Source organism: Spinacia oleracea, chromosome 3, assembly GCF_020520425.1.
Source record: "Spinacia oleracea cultivar Varoflay chromosome 3, BTI_SOV_V1, whole genome shotgun sequence".
Lineage (NCBI taxonomy): Eukaryota > Viridiplantae > Streptophyta > Magnoliopsida > Caryophyllales > Amaranthaceae > Spinacia > Spinacia oleracea.
In genome coordinates, this window is record NC_079489.1 from 77486025 (window position 1) to 77490856 (window position 4832).

At 32.1% G+C, this 4832-nt stretch overlaps 1 long non-coding RNA gene across 6 annotated transcripts; it reads left to right on the forward strand.

The window, feature by feature from the left end:
* The first annotated feature begins 898 nt into the window (after window positions 1-898).
* On the forward strand, window positions 899-3798 carry LOC110804561 (uncharacterized). 6 transcript variants are annotated; one of them, XR_008930670.1, is made up of 3 exons: window positions 912-1276; window positions 1487-1609; window positions 2418-3798. It is a non-coding gene; the product is annotated as an uncharacterized lncRNA (long non-coding RNA). The 6 variants fall into 6 exon arrangements; XR_008930667.1 differs by having other exon boundaries at window positions 914-1229; window positions 1487-3445; window positions 3539-3798; XR_008930669.1 differs by having other exon boundaries at window positions 915-1229.
* The last annotated feature ends 1034 nt before the right edge of the window (window positions 3799-4832 follow it).

Here is a 4832-nt window from a genome sequence, read left to right on the forward strand (position 1 = left end):
CCCAAAAAACGACGCGCCTATATTGTTTGTTCTTTCTTGTCGACTGTTTGTTCTTTCTTGTTGTACTGTTTGTTCTTTCTTGTTGTACTGTTTGTTATTTCTTGTTCTACTGTTTGTTCTTTCTTGTTGTACTGTATGTTTTTTCATGTTGTTTTTTAAATTCATCATCAAATTTTCATAATTGTTGTATTTTTTGTTCTTTCTTCGGGAATTTTACGTTCTTTTTTATATTTTTTGTTCTTTCTTGTTTATTTGTTTGTTTATAATAATCATATAGTTAATGTTCATAATGAAATTAAACTCTTCATTAATCTTTATGTTTTTACAAGCGTCAGTATTGTTTATTCTTTCTTTTTGTATTGTTTGTTCTTATTTGCATGTTGTACTGTTTGTTATTTCATGTTGTTTTTTAAATTCATTCATCAAACTTATTGTTGTATTGTTTGTTCTTTCTTCTGGAATTTTATGTTCTTTTTTATATTGTTTGTTTTTTCTTGTTTATTTTTTTGTTTATAATAATCGTATGGTTAATGTTCATAATGAAATTAAACTCTTCTTTGGTCTCCAATATTGTTTATTCTTTCTTTTTGTATTATTTGTTCTTTCTTGTTGTGCTGTTTGTTCTTTCATGTTGTTTTTTTAAATTCATCATAAAAGTGTTCATAATTGTTGTATTGTTTGTTCTTTCTTCTGGAATTTTATGTTCTTTTTTATATTGTTTTTCTTTTTTGTTGAATTGTTCACTACAACAAAATGGGTAATTAACAGCACCTAATTGACAGCGTTTATGAAAAATCGCTGTCGTTATAATCAAATAATAGCGCTTTATTTTTCTCCGCTGGTACAAATTGCTGTTTAATAGCACTTTCATTTTGAATTACTATAATACAGCATTTATTATTAATGTGTTGTTGAAACATACTCCGTAACTCTTTACCCACAAGAAAAAAAAACACACAAACTCCAAATAAAATCCCATTTACCACCCACGATCCTCTATATGCGGTTCATTTTCATCTCCCTAAAAATTTCTCCCCAAAGCTAAACTAATATTTTCATTCCAATTCCCTATTCCAAAATTTACAAGTTCTCTTCAATCCGAAATCGTCGATCGAGTTCCCTTCGAAATTGGTCGAGTTAATTTGTGATTTTGCCAGCGTCATCTCCGACATACCTATACAACGACGACGAAATTCAGTTGCGGAGGATTTGGATTACTTCTTCTTCTTGTTAAGTTGCTCTGAAATTGCTGTGCATTATTAATTGTGATTTTTGAGTATGGATTTCTTTTTAATTATCAAGTTAATTAAGTTTTATAGGTTTATGAATTGGGAATTTGCGATTTTGCACATTGAATTGCAGTTGAATTGCGATATTTTTGGTTTACTTCTATTGAATTTGGTTTACCTTAAAACTACTTTTTCTTATTAGGATTCTTAGAATTGTTTAATGATAACAGGATTCTGATTCCCCTTGACATTGTCAGGTGGTGGCGGTGGAGTTAATAGTGTTTCGAAGCCGAAACCCACGGTGTCTTCTGTGGCGCGTTCTTTACTTCAGGCGAAACACCGTCTTCGGCTTGATCCTGCGAACAATTTCTACTTTCCTTGTAAGTTTCTTTCTCCTTCCTGCTGATTTCAAGCTTTATTTGAATTTTTTTTTGTTGATTTGGAATTTTAATTTGTTTAAGGTATAAGTTAGCTTATGAATGTTGAATTAAGTTGATATTTTCAAATTCTGTTTGGCATATATAAGGATGAATGTTGTTAATTTTGGTGTTGTGTGTAAAACTAGTTGAGTAAAGGAATAATTGAACTTGAAAGGACATTTTGTTCTGTTTGAATGATGCATTAGCTAGGATTGGTGTTTAGGAAATATCCATATACAATTCGAGGTTTTGATTTCATGGTTTCTTAAGTTAATGACTTAAGGTGTATTGCCTATTGAGGTTGGGACAGGAGAGTTAACCCCCATGTGTTCTAGATGAATTTCTTGTTGGAGTTTCACCTATATGTTTTGGCTTTAGTTTCGGTGTACTGTATTAGGCTGGTGATTTTGTTTTGAGACCAGGATTAGTTGTAATTACCGCGACAAAGCTTGCAATATTGGTTTCTCTGTTAAGTAGTGAATGAGTTGCCCATCTTAATTGTGTTTCTAATTTTCTATAACGTAATTTACATCTATAGCACGATAAACCATTCTTTTAAAGAGAAGTTGGTTATCATATCGTGCCTTAGTAATTTTGTTGCACTGTATCAGTCTGATTAATATCGGGGATGGAACATTAAAATGGAGAAACAAAATCCAGTTTATACTTTATAGTTCTATATAGGGTCCAAAAGCCGTGTCTACAAGTTAACTTGTGCTTTAGTTGTTGAGTTTTTTGTGCCTTTAACATTATTAAGTATCTATGCAAGGTATATTGGCTTTACTATAATCTTCTGAAGGATGGAACAATAACTGTTCTGGTGTGAGTCTTATGTCTTCTTCTGATTCCCAACCAGCTTAATGTTCTATGGATACATATCTCTGAGTGTTGCTAATTGGTACTCTTATGTATGATGATGATGTATCCCTAGCAAGAAAGGTATGTCCTGCTGCTTATTTTGTATTTTCATCAGACTAACGATCCAACTGACACTGTTGGGAAAGTAAAATCCATCAGCTCTAATGATAAGTCTAGTTTTCCTTTGAAGGAACATCCTTCGACGAAAAGGAGGTGATTTCCTGAATTAGCTATTTAGTTTATCATTTCACATTTTTCCTGATGCATATGATAGTTTATGATGTTTTCTTATTAGATTATAAGTTGGTTGGCAGATAATAGAAATATTTCTTTCTTGATTTAAGTAAAATGTTATGAAGTACTACCTCCGTTCCTAAATGATCTTTACGGTTACTATTTGCACGGTAATTAAGGAATTTTGGTGAACATGTGATGGTGGGGTAACAAATGGAAAATGAGTGGCTATAAATTGTCCACCAATGTGAGTGAGTGGAAACTAATATTAAAGTATTGTGAGTGGGTAAGTTATGGTGGGCCAAATAAGAGTAAAAATGGAATAAAGTAGAAGTTTAAAGAACTTTCAGGAACGGACTAAAACGGAAAGCGTAAAGAACTTTTAGGAACGGAGGTAGTATATGTGTTGGGGTTTCATTTAGAATTGATTGAACTTTGGTAATTAACTGGTTGGTTGATTATTGTTTTAGATCTTGGCTTTAAAATGTTTGTCACTATTTGCATTCACTGTTTGGTAAATCAAGTAACAACTTTACTCGAAAGAGCAATCTAACTAATGTTTACATATGCAACTGAGTTACCAAGGATAAATCAAATTGCAAGGGTAATCATCTGATCGTGTATTAGGTGGCATAATTTGGGTTCGAGGGAGTGATTTTTGCGGTAATCAACTCTGGTTTGATAGGCCTGGACCTTCGTAGAAATGTAATGAAAGTTTGTCTGCTCTATTTTATTTGTTTGGATTCTAAACTGGCAGTACATGCCATTTCACATTAATTGGTCTTATTGGTTTTGTAGTGCTCTTGGCAAAAATTGGCATTGGTTTTGGATATTATGACTCTGGATTCATGAAAGGAGATCAACGACCACAAGTGCACAAGCATACATATATTCAAGAAGAAGTGGGGAACTTAGTCCGTGATCTTGACATGTTTCTTTTGTGTTTTGTATTTATTTTTTTCTCAATCTACAAGAATGGATGTAATACATGGTTAAAAGCTATGAGATGCTTATTTGATTCAATTGAGAAATGAAAGGGCTTTGTTGTTCATATTAAATTGCTCTTAATGGGTTTAAATCTCGTTTTAGAATAAGTTTTTTAGCATATAAAAAGTTTAAAGAACAGTGATAAGCAACATTCCAGTATGTTGTTGCTTCTAATATTAAGAAACAATCAATAATTTAGAGTTGCAATGCCCCTTCGCTTACCCTGGGCATCTATAGCGCTTATATATTGAATGCTACTAAAAAAGACATCATTAATAGCGCTTTTTGTAAGCGCTATTATTCTTTTAACAGCACCCATAATCAATAGCGCTTTATAAGCGCTGTAGTTCATTGAAAAAAGCGCTATTAAAAGCTTGTTTTTGTTGTAGTGGTTTGTTCCTTGTTTATGTTTTGTTCATAATAATCATCTGGTTAATGTTCATAATGAAATTGCATGTTCATACTTTTTATTTTATTTGTTCATACCTTTTGTATTTTTTGTTCTTTATTGTTCTATTAAGTCCACTTATGTAAACAATACCAGATTGAAACCGGAAGAATTTGAAGGAATTATCAATATTTTCAATTGCGGTCATTTCCTTTTGTAGTCTTTCATCCCATAGAAGAATAGAGTTGGTTGTTCACAAGAAAAATGTAGATAATCTGCAAGTCTCTTCTCTTAGAAGTTGTTTAGCTTGCCGACTGATCCTGGCTTTAGACCATTACAATTTTTTTTTGATCAATGTAGTGAAGGTGCAAAACATATAAACTTATAAACCAAATCACAAAGTTTCTACACCTTAATCTTAATCACTACTACACATAAAGGTAATGCCTAATTGTCCAGAAATGAAATAATGTCAATCTTCCTGAGTTAATGACTAAGATGAACAAGCTCAGAAGCATCAATGTGTGGAACCAACAATCGGACAAATTCAAAATCAAACGGCGTTCTATAAGGATTTTAGGGGTTGTTTGGTTGACAATTAAAAATGAGGGAAGTGAAAATTCATGGGAATTTATAGATAGTGTAGTTGTTTGGTTGACATAAAAAAGTAAAATGGAGGAAGTTGGAATTCATGGGAAGTTGAAATTTCTACAAAGG